This window comes from Elephantulus edwardii, unplaced genomic scaffold (assembly GCF_000299155.1).
Source record: "Elephantulus edwardii isolate Elephantulus edwardi_28Jun2011 unplaced genomic scaffold, EleEdw1.0 scaffold00002, whole genome shotgun sequence".
NCBI classification, from domain to species: domain Eukaryota; kingdom Metazoa; phylum Chordata; class Mammalia; order Macroscelidea; family Macroscelididae; genus Elephantulus; species Elephantulus edwardii.
The window spans coordinates 24,962,281-24,976,822 of NW_006399752.1; the positions used below are offsets into that span (position 1 = coordinate 24,962,281).

Here is a 14,542-nt window from a genome sequence, read left to right on the forward strand (position 1 = left end):
GCATTAAAAGAAGATGGAAGGAGTACACAGAGTCACTATACCAGAAGAATTGGCTGACACAGAAGAATCATGAAATAATGTATGAGCAATAGCCTATGGTGACGAAGGTGGAACTTGAAGTTGCTCTGAAAGAATTGGCAAAAAACAAGGCTCCAGGAGTTGACGGCATACCAATCGACATATTTCAATAAAGAGACACTGCCCTGGATATGTTAAGTTGTGCCAAGAAATATGGAGGACAGCTAGCTGGCCAACTGATGGGAAGAGATTGATATTTGTTCCCATTCCAAAGAAAGGTGACCCGACAGGATGTGAAAATTGTTGAACAATATCATTGATATCACATGCAAGCAATATTCTGCTGAAAATTATCCAAAAACTATTTGAGCAATATGTCAACAGAGAACTGCCAGATGTATGGGCTGGATTTAGAAGAGGTCATGGTACTAGAGATATCATAGATAATGTTAGATGGATCTTGGCAGAAAGCAGAGAGCATCAGAGGAATGTTTATCTGTGCTTCATTGACTATGCAAAGGCTTTTGACTGTGTGGATCACAACAAGCTATGGTTGACTCTGACTGAGAAGGGGAATCCCAGAACATTTGATTGTGCTTATGCGAAACCTGTATCTGGACCAAGAGGCAGTTGTCAGAACAGAGAAAGGAGACACTAAATGGTTCAAAATTGGGAACGGGGTCTTCCAGGGATGTATTCTGTCTCCTTATTTTTTCAATCTGTATGCATAACAGATCATCCAGTCCACTGGGCTGTATGAGGAGGATTGGTGGAAGATTCCTCAACAAGCTGCATTATGCAGATGACACAACCCTGCTTGATGAAACTGAGGAGGACCTGATGCGCTTGCTGCAGAAGGTCAAGCACTGCGCAGCTTTCAATGCAGATTGAAGCTCAACATCAAGAAAACAAAGATTCTCACCACTGGGCCAATTGGCAGCATCAGTATGGATGCTGAAGAGATTGAGGTAGTTAACAGTTTTAGTTTGCTTGGCTCTACAGTCAACACTCTTGGTACCAGCAGCCAGGAAATCAAGAGACAAATTGCATTGGAAAAGTCAGCTGTCAGAGATCTCTCCAGAATACTGAAGAGCAACAATGTCAGGCTGGAGACTAAGGTGCACCTGATCCGGGCTATAGTATTTGCAATTGCGTGTTTTGCATCAGAGAACTGGACCGTGAGTTTGGATGACAGAAAGAGAATTGATGCTTTTGAGCTGTGGTGCTGGAGAAGAATGTAGAATATACCACGGACTACTAGGAGAACAAACAGTTGTCCTGGAGAAGATGAAGCTGGGATTCCGATGCTTCATCTGATATACTTTGGGCTTGTTGCAAGGAGGGACTAGTCCTTGAAGAGGGACATCATGTTTGGGAGGGTGGAGGGACAGCGCAGGAGAGGAAGACCCTCGATGAGATGGCTCGATTCAGTGATTGGGGTGGTGGGAGTAGGTGTGTCGGAGACTAAAGCTGGCATAGGATAGAGCAGGACTTAAGGCTCTTGTGCATAGTCAGCACATAACAACAAGAAGAAGATGTCAAACCTCTTTCTGGTACCACAGGATAGCATGGGTCAAGGGTCACAGAAACCTATAGAGCTCTTCTTTCTGAAAGTTTATAAAATGTAGACAGAGAATAACTATTTTCACCTATTCAAGAAAGTTAAACTAACTTTCCTTCTGTCACTAACCTTCCTCTGTTGTCAGGTACTTTAGTCATTCACTACCATCAATTTGGTGGTGACTCATAACTGGCCCTCCTGTGGGTTTCTGAAGCTATAAACTGCACCAGAGGAGACTGTCCATCCTTCTCCTATGGAGCCTGTGGTGGACTCAGAGATTCAGAGAGGCCCAGCCTTTGTGTCATCAGCACAACTCTCTACAGACTATACAACAGGAGCTTTCCTGGTCAGGTACTCAGAGTTACTTAAATTTGTTCCGAGGCTGATTATCAAGCTTGAGTCATCAGAAGAGGCATAGGGTCACAACAGACTGGAAGAGATCTATATATCTGTAATTGTATATTGCTGCATTTTCTTTTAAAATCTAGAAAATATTGATTAGAATTTCTTTTCTTTTAAGATCAGTGACAATATAGAAATAGACTTTTGTATAATCTTCAAAATACAAACTCATTGCCTTTGAGTCAGAATCAACTCTAGCTGACAGTCCATTGGGTTTCTGGATTATAAATTGCACAGGAGGAGATTGCTCATCTTTGTCCCACAAAATAGGTGGTGGGTTATAACCACCAAAGAGGTGTGGTGTGGTCTTTGGATTAGCAGCCTGACTCCTACCCCACCAGGACTCCCTTTATATAACCTTACATTTTATTTGGATGACTATTCTCTTCTTCTTTTTTTTTTTAATTTTATTAGTTTTAATGAACACAGAGATTTTGGGTTTTCATTAATTCATTGTTGCATGGATGACTATTCTCTTGAAGGCAGAGTTCAATGTGTCAGTGACACTGTGACTGCAACAATAGGCTCAAATATGTCAGCGACTGTGAGGATGGCATGGGATAGGATAGGGTCAGATATGTTGTTTTCAGGGTCACTAAGAGTTAGTTGTACTCAACTTGATGGCACCTAACAACAACAACAACAACAACATTCTCTTAAACCTTCACATAGAACGTCATAAAATCAGGGCTTTTTTCTGACAGAAGGTATTCATTATAGCTGTCTCCTAAAACTAAGCATTATTAAGAATCCATATAACAATTAAGAATTGATCCACCTGTGGAAGCGGAGGCATTTCTTAACAAATGAAGATTCATCCTCATCTCAGAATGTTTAAATCACAAGTTGGAAGCAGAAGTGGCATTCACTTCCTAAATAACATGCCTCTGGAAACTCTATGAGGTCAATATTTGTAGAGGGGCTTCAGGCCTTTTATTCATAGGGTTGCTATGAGTCATGCTCGACTTGAAGACAATCAAAAACAACAACAAATCACAAGAGCTCAAGAATATTTGTTAACATTTTTTTCTTATAATTTTGAAAGATTTTGATAGTCATATAAAAAGAACATATTAACAAATAGAAAACATACCTCTTAAAAATTATTCAAAGACATAAGTAACACATGGTAATCAGAAACACTGACTGGCAGTTATTTAAGTCTGTGGTTAGGTTTAAAGATGGAAAAATCCTTAGAGTAAATTCTACTCATGCCTCATTTCTAGCTTTTCTCCTAAGAGCGGATTATCCTGTGTCATCTAACTACCATTCTACTGAACCATGTAAATCATATGTCCTAGGTCTTTAATTATCAGTACCCCATCCTTTGGTACTACTTGCTTTTGAAACTTTAAAAAATATTTATGTACGAGTTAATGCTTTATGTCATAGAATTATTGTTGGGTGCCAAGTCAATTCTGATTCACAGCAACTCTTCTGGATAAGAAGAGTTTCACATACAGTAGAACTGCCCCATGGGGTTTGATAAACGATGATATTTATTGAAGCATTATCGCCAGGTCTTTCTCACACAGAATCACTCACTGGGTGCGTTTAATTCACCATTCTCTCAGTTACTTTCATGGTGCTTAACCATTTAGCCATGAGCACCACCCAGACTCCTTATTTCAGAGCTGTCACGTTCCCTTGAATCAGAATTGACTCTGATGATTCTCCAGCAGGTTTTCAGAGGCAGTAAATGGCACAGGCGATTACTCACCTTTCTCCTGTGGAGCAGCTGGTAGATATGAACAGCATGCCTTTGAGTTGGTAACACAGCTCCTTACCCACTAGGTCAATAGAGCTCCCTATTATAATGTAGAATGTTAGAAATTAGTTTGGCCTTTTCTTTGCTATTTTCTAAGTAACTCTGCAGTGCTGTGAATTTTTAATGTGGCAATTCTAAATCATAGTCTCTTTAAGTCATACCACATTCATATGCAAATATGAAATGTTTATACCTACCAAGGAGACTGGGTTGTTGTGTCAGAACAGAAGCCAACTAATAGCTGATCCTCCAGTGGGTTTTCAGAGGCAGTTAATCACACAGGAGACTATCCATTTTTCTTTTGCAGGGTACTAGGTAGTTCTCTAATAATGTAAAAAGGTAAATGGCACCTTATATATAAAACCATGTAAATAAGGTGGGTAGAATGCTAATAAGCTAATTGCTTAATTTTTACCATCTACCATGCTTAAATTGAGCTGTCTCAGAGGGGGAAAGGAGGTGCCTCACTAACATCAAGAAATAAGATCCAGAGTCAGGACATCTTTTTGGACCTGAGATCCCTGTGCTGACAGGAGATGCAGAGCTATAATACTTGCATGGTATCAACCAGGAAAAACAGTGCCAGTAGCAGTAGAGGCTGCAAAACCAGAAGACCAGCATAAGACAGGGCTGGAGTTTCTCAGCCTATGGATCCCGCTGAGCGACCTTGGGTCAGGAGGCCTGTTAGTGGAGTGGGTACCTTCAGGCATTTGTTGGGCGAGCTTCATTTGCTGACATATATGGAGCTAGAGCTAAGCACTTTCAAGCCTAGGCTACTGGTGCAGTGAGATCCTACTGACACTTGAATAGATAAAGGCAAAACAGCACTGTAATATCTGCCTGCTCAGGGCAGAGGCCAAGGCCAAGAGGTCACAGGTCAGACATAGGACTGACTGCCTTTCAGTATAGCTAAAACGAGGCTTTCCAGATTGATGAACTTTGTCCTAAGTTGTTCACCAAGCTGAATTATAACTTGTTACTTCCTTTAAGAACAAAAACAAAGCCAGAATTGTGGGTATTGCCTGTAAATTCTGTGTGGTCACTGCAACAGAGAACCTGTGAAAACCATAGGAAGGATGGTTGGTATCAGAATAGATAAGTGGTTTGGAGTGGAAGGATAGATGTGAAAGGATGCAGTAAAGGGCATGTCTAGCCTCACTAAGTTGATTTTGGACTCCTATTGTTGGGTTGAAGGGGATTTTTGCCCTTGTGAAGTTGGTGGAGCTCAGACACTGTTGTGCCCATGCTTTGCTGTTTGTTTGCAACTCTGATGAAATATTTATGTCATAATAAAAGAGTAAAAGCTGCTTCTTCATTTTTAATATTGTTGTTCTTGTTATGTGCTGTTGAGTCAATTGAGACTCATAGTGACCCTATGAACAATACCTCTCAACTTGCTGTATCCTGAGCCAACTTCACTGTCTGACACACCTGCTCCCCTTGCAACAGTCACTGTGAAAATTCTTATTGTCTGGATCTTCCTTTTCTGTGCTGACCCTCTACCCTCCCAAGCTTGATATCCTTCTCCAAGCACTGTTCCCTCCTGGCCACATGCCCAAAGGTATGTGAGATGGAGCATCAAAATCCTTGCCTCCAAGGAGCAAAATGACCTCACACTGTCCAGGACAGACCTGCTTCTTCTCCTGGCAGTCCATGGTATAGTCAGTATTCTTCTCCAGCACCACAACTCAAAGGCATCAATTATTCTTCTGTCATCTTTATTCATTGTCCAGCTCTCAGATGCATTACAAGCAATTGAGAAGACCACGGCCTGGATCAGGTGCACCTTAGTCTCTAGACTGATGTCATTTCTATTCACCACTCTAGAGAGGTCCCTGACAGCAGACTTTCCTAAAACAACTCTTCTTTTGATTTCCTGACTGCTGGTTCCAAAAGCATTGATTGTGGATCTGATTAGATGAAATTGATAACAACAGCAATCTTTTCTTTGTTTTCTTGATGTTCAGATGTAATCCATATTAAAGACTGCAGTCCTTGACCTTCTGTAGCAAACACTTCAACTCCTCCTCAGTTTCAGTGATCAAGGTTATGTCATCTGCATAATACAAGTTGTGGATGAGCCTTTCTCAAATCCTTATACTACATTCTTCTTCATAAAGTCTAGCTTCTGAATGATCTATTCTGCACATAGATTGAAAAGGTATGAAGAAAGGATACATCCCTGATGCACTCCTGTCTTGGTTTTGAACTATGCAGTGTTCCCTTGCTCCATCTGTACAACAGCTTCCTGTTCTAGGTATAGGTTTTGTGTGAGCATAATCAATTGTTCTAAGATTTCAATTCTTCTGAATGTTAGCTACAATTTGTAGTGATCTATATATAGTAGCCTAATAATTGTAAGTTAAACATAAATAGACTTAAAATTTCTTGTAATTTTACTTCAAATAGATATGTTTTCTGTTTCTTTGGTTCAAACAGGACACTTTTTCTTTTCAAGAGGGGTAATATCACATAATAGATAAGAGGGCAGAGTCAAGCCTAGAGGATTCAAAACCCATCTGATCACTTACCAGTTATCTGATGATACTATCAACAGTCTCATAGGCTTGTGAAAGTTGGAGAATGAGGGAAATCTGGTTGTGTAGCCTGTGGTGGGTTGCACAGCTAATGCAAAGGCTGTGTGGGTGCTTCGAACCCACCAGTGACTCTGAGGGAGAAAGTTGTGTGATTTACAGCTTCCAAAACATGGTGGAGGATTGCAATGGGGCAGAACTGACTCTACAGCAATGAGTTGTTGATGTGAAATTGATGCCTTTGAATTGTGATGTTTGTGAAGAGAATTGAATATATCACAACCTGGCAAAAGAACAAATTTGTCTGTCTTGAAGGAAGTGCAAACAGGGTGTTCCTTGTTTTACTCTGGGGTTGCTATGAATTAGAGTTCATTTAATGGATTTTAACAACAACAACAACAACAACAAATATTTTATGGGTGAGGGGGTCATTGGAGCATGGACATTAGGAATGAAATATTTTCAAAAGATCTTCCCATTTCTGAAAGGAAGGTAAATGAATAAAAATTATAGTAGTAAAACAAAACTCTAGCTTTATGAAGAAGTAATTCTAGATTTAATAGCTCTTTAGTTTTGTAATGGAGACAGCCATGGACTGTCCTCAGGACTCCTCAGAACATGACATAAGTGATTTATGTTCTCACATTGCAGTGTCCTGATTTGAACTAACTGACTACAATTTCTACAGGATTATAGCTTGTGTTGCTTTTGGACTAGCCCCAAGCTCTAAATTTAGCCTAAAACTTGCTCCTGCTGTATTTAATCCTAGTTAAATAAGCAAAGTATGTTCTCCATTGCTAAATGATAGCTCTCCATTTCATTTTGTAGCTTTCCATATCCCAAGTCAGGAATCAAAGAATAGCTACCTTCAGAGTTATTTTAAGGTATTCCAAGAAGGCATTTCTCACCTAGGTTTTTTCTCAAAATAACCAACCAACCAACCCACCCACCCAGCTTCCCCAATATTTAATTCCTTTATAAGCAGCCAATTAACATTTTTTTTTCTGCTGAAAACAGAGTGATTCTTAAAGGGGACCATATCACACATTACCACAGCTTTCAAATGCCTCAGTTAGCAAGGCCTTGTACATATTTCCAGTACTTCAATTGAAAACAGAAGATCAAAGCTGAGTAAAGGGAAAATTTTTCTAAGTAGAGCTAAGATGGCTAATGTGAACTGCTTTGTTCTCTAAAGTACTTCTGCTACTTCACCTTTGTGACAGAAGTTTGGTGTGCATGATATTTAGATCCAGTAAAACCCACAAAACTTGAAACCCATGTAAATCAGAAATCTCTCAGAGAAAGAAAATTCAATTATTTCCCACTAAACCCAGTAACAAAAAAATGTAAGACAGCACCCTATCAAAGGTAGAAAGCATTTAAAACCTAGAAGAATAAGGTCATCCTGCCCAATAGCAACTATTATATTATTTATTGTATGTAATTTTGAGAACCTATATACGCTCAAAAACTCTGTAATAGTTATTAAAGATGTTTACTGGAAATCACAAGACTATAAAACAAGGGAGTGAATTGTTATTATTAACAGCCCAAGCTTGAAAATTGTTAAAAACATTCTCATGCCTGAAAGAATATAAAGAGAATATAGTTTGAAACAAAGAAACATGGAAGTTGAAGAGACTTCCTCTATCCTTTTAAAGGAATAGATCCTCCTGGCTATATTCCTAAAGTATGTGAGGCAAAGTTTCACTATCCTTGCCTTTAAAGAGCACCTAGGTTGCATTTCTTAAAGACATCATTCTGGGAATGGTGGAGGGTCACAGAATGAGAGGACAACCTTTAATAAGTTGGACTGACACAGTGACTGTAAAAATGAACTCAAGCATTATCAGAGATTGTGAGGATGGCACGAAACAGGCCAATGTTAAGATGTGTTCACAGGGCCGCTACATGTCATAGTCTATTTGATGGCATCTAGTGACAACAGCAACCGCTAGCCAAGTTCAGGAATAACAATTCCTTGGGAAGTGTTTGAAAATCCATTTGTTCACCAAGAACAAACCAAGGCTGTATTTAAAAAGCCCTCATCCACAAAGAATTTGGAAACCACTGGACCTGCCCTTTTTAATTACCCCCCTCTTTGAGATGGAGAAATAGGGAAAATAGAGTCATTGGATGCAGGAGTGAGGGAGGATGAGAAAATGTTCATCAATGAGAGGGAGATAGAGCGAAAACTTTGTTTTAGTGGAAACTATTTCAATTACAGTTCTTTCAGCTAAGGAATGGCAGCTACTATGTGGAAAAGTGCATTTGATTTTTTGTGATTTAGGCTTCCTCAAAATAACTGAGAGGGTTGGGTTGGGAAAATCATTTTTATAAAGCAGGCTATTTATTACATTATTTCCTAAACCAGGACAATATCAAATGATGGTCACACATACACAGAAAACCAGTCGAATTTCCATTCAAGGTGGCACAGTTAAACACATACTTCAACTCATTCTACCTGCACAACCAGGGGGCCGTTACTGGGCTCAAAAACAAGATAAACATTTCTGAGGAAGAGAAACAAAGCAGACATGCAAAGCGGTGAATTGGGCAAAAAGCCATGGCCTGATACGGTCTGAGCCTTGAAGTAGCTAGTGGCAATGAGAGACTCAGCTTTTGTGGAATACTGGGTTTAAAAATGCTCTATCCAGGATGGTGAGCAAACTTGATCTCACCACTGGAAGCCAGGAAGCTAAGATGACCAGACATCCTGGTTTATTAGGGGCTCTCAGTTTTAGCAGTGAAAATCTGTGATCCTGGAAAACCCCTGAGTCCCAGGAAAACAGTGATGTTTAGTCACCCGAATATTCCCAGCCCCATAAAGAAGACTGAATAACACTGCTGTGATATACTGCCTGGGGCTGTGGATTTATGGGAAGCTGTGAGCCCAGGAAGGCAAATGGACAAAAGAAAAACATCACTACAGCAACTGAGCTAAAATACCAGCTGGCTCAGTTATTGGGTTGGCCACATTCCCAATATCATTGTGGTGTAGCAGTCTTTTAAAACCATTTTACGACCTGGTTCTAGAACTGGGTATAGAATGGAGGGCAGGGGATATGGGCAAATGGACATTTCTAGCAACCTTGGATATGGGGTTTACCAAAAAATAATAACGAAATGTTCCTTACTCAAAAGAAAGTGCAAGTCAAAATTCCAAAATACATTAATGTAAAAATAAAAAAAAATAGTTAACCACAAGAGTGTAACTGGTATTCGAATAAATCTGGTGCTATTAAAAAAAAAAGTAAAACTACCAACAAGAGTAAAAAATATAGAAAACAATAATTTTCAGATTTTGGGCCAGAACAGCACAATACTGTGATTCTTGGGGAATAGAAAATTAATAAGGGAAGCAGCAAAATTGCTCCAGCTCTTTGTGCAACAAAGTTGTCCGTGAACTTGATACCAACTAACTACCAACATCTTGGGCATGTTATCAGGAGGGGCCAACCCCTGGAGAAGGATACTTGGAAAAGTAGAGGGTCAGCAAAAGAGAGGAAAACCCTCAACGAGATAGATTGACACCATAACTGCAACAACCGAGCTTGTGAGTGAGCATGGTGCAGGACTGGGTGGGGTTTTATTTTGTTGTACAAAGGATCACTGAGTCACAGCCAATTTGACAGCACCTACCAACTGGTCATCTTGGTGCTGGAGAAGAATACTGAACAGTCCATGTGCTGCCAAATGAACAAATAGGTTTGTCCTAGAGAGGGTTGCCCAAGTTGCTCCTTGGAGGCAAGCATTTTGAAGCTTCATCTGACGTACTTTGGCCTTGTTGTCAGGAGGGAACAGTCCTTGGAGGGACATCATGTTTTAAGAGTGGGAATAGCTCATGAGAGAAAGAGCCTGGAGGAGATAGATTGACACAGTAACTGGAGTAATGGAGTAGGTGTGTCAGAGACAATGATACTGGCTCAAGATAGAGCAGGGTTCACAGATTCATCTAATGAGCATAGGGTCACTATGAGTCACAGGTGACTCAACAGCACATAACAACCACCAAAAGAACAAATTCTGCCCTTTTAGGGTGGAGAGAGCTTTGGTGGCATAGTCTGTAGGAAAGTGCTCTGCTAACACAAAGGCTATGCACTCTGGTGGTTTGAATACACCAGTGCTGCAGGTGAAAGGTGGGCAATCTCTTCCTGTGTGATTTACAGCCTCAGAAATCCAGTGGAAGGTCAACTATGAGTCAGTCCTGACTCAATGGCTAAGAGAGAACTAAGGGAGTAATGGTAGAGTGTTTTGGTAGTTTAGTCTGTAGTGAGTTGCCCTGCTAACCCAAAGAACATGCCTTTGGTTCAAATTCACCATTGACTCCGTGGGAGAAAGATGGGAAAGGTCTTGTGTAATTTATCTCCTCAAAAACTCGACGGAAGGTCAGCTGTGAGTAGGGCAGACAGAGCCCAGGTGGGGCAATGGGCAAGTGTTCAGCTGCTAAGGGGGTAGTTTAGAGTTCAAATCCAATAGAGGCTTCAAGGGCAAAATGACAATCTATATATACATAGATTGCATCAAGGAAACCCTGTAAAAAAATTACCATGAAATCAATTCAGACTCAAGGTTTTTATCCTTTCCATTAAAAGATTGTCCATCTTTCTCCTGAGGAGAGGCTGGTGGATTCAGATCATTGACCTTTGGGTAAGCTGCCCACATGTTAAACGTTCTGCCATGAGAGCTCCTTAGGAAACCCTATAGAGCAGTTCTTTTCAGACATATTGATGTTATGAGATGCTATGAGATGAAATTGAATTAATGGCACAAAATTGGTGGACAACAGTTAAGTACTCAGAAGCTAATCAAAAGATTAGTGGTTCAAACCCACCTAGAGATTCTGAGGGAGAAAGACCTGAAAGTCTATTCCCATAATAATTACAGCATAGAAAACCCCATAGAATTCTACTCCGCCTTATAGGCCACAGAGAGTTAGTACTGATACACCACCGCTTAACTAAAACTGTAAGGGTGAATGTGTTTCAGAAATACATACCTGAATGTGAAGAGAATATCAGCAGATTTGTAGCTTTCTTGTACTTCCATACAAACAAGAATGAAGTTCTCTGTTTTTAATTCCTTCTTTATTACAAGACTACATTCAAAATGGAATCAATGCATTATAAATTTAAATGCACTTCCTGTAAGTAATTCCCATTTGCCCTAAGATTACAGCCTAAAGTGAAAAGACTTCAAAGAAATTAATGTCATAGAGAGAAGAATGCTTATTGTATGACACCAGAGTGTTAGAAATGTTTTAAGAAATGGGATGAAGCTTTTAAATGACCACCCCACAAGGAAAACTTTAAAAAGACAAGTGATTGCTTTTTCACAGCCTGTAGATTATCATTTAATAAGATAACCTTGAATAGTGCAGGGTACTAAATTGTGTTACAAATATACTACAGATCAAAATTATAATCTATAAAATCTCTGATAGGGTGACAATGAGATTTATTATCATTTTATCTTTTTTTCTATGGCTATAACTCAGGAAAACAGAAAAACAGCCAAGGCATTTTATCAGACATGAGCAGTGTGTTGATTTTTCTTAAAACGTCTTAATCTCTGAGAATTATGTGTTTGAGAGAAAAATTCCTGTCTAAACTACATTGGACTATATCTTTTAAAATAGATTTTTTTTCAGGGTCTAAACTTTCTTATACATGTCTGTTTATACCAAGTGTCCCTATTTTGCATAGGTATTTGAAGACAGGTATCTCTTGTACCTGTCAACATGCTGATCCAAAGGACAGGTGTCTTTATAGCTGTCACTCTTGTATGTGTGTAGAATGCTAGATTATTATTTAAGAAAATAAAGATATTTCTCATGTATGGAAACAAGAACTGAGGAAAACACAAGAAATACTCAAAACAAACCAATGAATATATATATGTTGTTGTTGTTATGTGCCGTCAAGTCACCTGCGACTCATAGCGACCCTATGTACAACAGCCCTAAACTCCGCTCTGTCCTGTGCCAATCGCACTGTCTCTGACACTCCCATCCCAATTATCCCAGTCACTGAATCAATCCACCTCATAGAGGGCCTTCCTCTCCTGCGCCGTCCCTACACCCTCCCAAGCATGATGTCCCTCTCCAAGGACCGGTCTCTCCTCACTACATGTCCGAAGTAAGTTAGACGGAGCCTCAGAATCCTTGCCTCCAAGGAGCCACCCGGTTTAACCCTCTCCAGGACAAATCTATTTGTTTTCCTAGCAGTCCATGGTATTCTCAGTACTCTTCTCCAGCACCACAGCTCAAAGGCATCAGTTCTCCTTCTATCCTCCTTGGTCATTGTCCAACTCTCTGATGCATAACAGGTGATTGCGAAGACCATGGCCTGTATCAGACACACCTTAGTCTCCAGAGAGACACCACTGCTCTTCAGCACTTTGGAGAGGTCCCTAACAGCAGACTTTCCCATGGCAATGCGCCTTTTAATTTCCTGGCTGCTGGTGCCAAGACTGTTGACTATGGAGCCAAGCAAACTAAAGCTGTGTATATATTAAAAAATTAACCAAATAAACTCTCACTGGTTCCTAGAACACATTAAGATTCTGAAAATTCTCGTTATTCTGAGAGGCAGAAGACAGTAGCTAATATTTTTGAGTGGAATTGTTTGCCCTCCTTAGTTTAAGTTTGGGTTTTGAATAGCTTTTGGTTAATTTTTCATTAGTAGGCTCGATTTTTTTTCCAAATGAGAAAGTGTTTAAACATTGACTAAAACTGAACAACAGAAATGTTCATCTTAGGTGTTATCTGGTCAGGAGGCCCAGGTGTCTATGCATATAAGAAGGGAGGATTTTCCTCTGAAGCCTTTTGGTATGAAGGCATACAAAAGCAAGAGTCTAGTAACAATACATTATAAATAAGTGAAATATTATGGAGAGGTGCAGGTTTTAACAAAAACATTTCTTAATGTTTTCTCCTCAATTTCTATTCTGCTGAGAACTGGACAATGAATAAGGATGACAGAAGAAAAGTTGATGCCTTTGAACTCTGGAATTGGAGAAGTGTACAAAATATCCCATGAACTACCAAAAGAAGATATACCTTGGAGAAGATGCAGCCAGAGTGCTCCTTGAAGGCAAGAATAGCGAAGATTTGTCTCTTTCACATACTTTGGGCATGGAGAAGGACATCATCCCTGGAAAGGTGGAAGAACAGTGCAAGAGAGGAAGACCCTCGGTCAGGTGAATTGACACAGTGACTGCAGCAATGGGCTCCAAGTGTTAGATAATGTGAGGCTGGCACAGGATAGGGAGGGTTCAGATCTGTTGCACAAAAGGTCACTGTGAGTCTTATCAGATTTGACAGCACCTAACAAGAACAACAAAAAGGTGCACCTTAAAGGTAAGGATGGTGAAACTCTCACCTCACATACTTTGGGCATGTTTGCAGGAGGGGCCAGTCTTTGGAAAATGACATCATGGTGGGAAAGTTGGAGGACCAGAAAAAAAAAGAGAAAGATCCTTACCAAGAAGGATTGACACAGTGACTGTATTTATTTATTTTTTTTAAATTTGCACTGTTTATTACATCTCTAGAAAATAAAATCCCAGGATTTTTCCTCCTGTGTGCTTTCGTCTTGCTTCCTCGTGGTCCATGATGCCAGCTGAGTTGTCAGTACAATGAAACTGAACTGACTGGACGGGAGCAGATTATTCTGCCACTTTTCTAGATTTTTGAGCTGCACATCAAATCTGGGGCTGATAACGTCACACTTGTTTAACTTGTTGACAACAATTTTCCCCGCTCTGTGATCATCAAAGATTTCAAATTCGCCAATGTAGCCATGCTTCATCATCACGGTCAGGAACCGAATGATAACTTTGAAACACTGCCTGATGAGAACCTGGAGCTTGCCTCTCTTCTCGGCATTGTTGATGCTCTTGAGCGCGTCGGCCAGGACATTCATGCGCACCATTGTGGCAGCTCGGAAAGATGGCGGAAAGCGACACAGTGACTGTGTTAACGGGCTTAATTATGTCAGAGATGATGAGGATGGCGCAGGATAGGGCAGAGTTCTGTTGTTCATAAGTTGCTATGAGTCAGAGTCAAGAGCACCTAATAACAAGTATCTCAAAGTAATAAAACATGCATAATTTCTCATGTTTTACTATTCATCCTAAGTATGCTTTCAGTTCAATCACAGAAGAAAAATTTAACTTAAAAAAGAACAAGCATTGCACTGCAAGCCCGGAGGTGCGTGGTTCAAATCCACCAGATGCTCCGCTGAAGAAGGAGGG

General features: G+C 40.1%; 1 pseudogene; it reads right to left on the reverse strand.

Annotated features, from left to right (window-relative positions):
• LOC102843438 overlaps positions 1-14,223 on the reverse strand; it is a 66,483-nt pseudogene extending 52,260 nt beyond the window's left edge.
• Between the last annotated feature and the right edge of the window lie 319 nt (positions 14,224-14,542).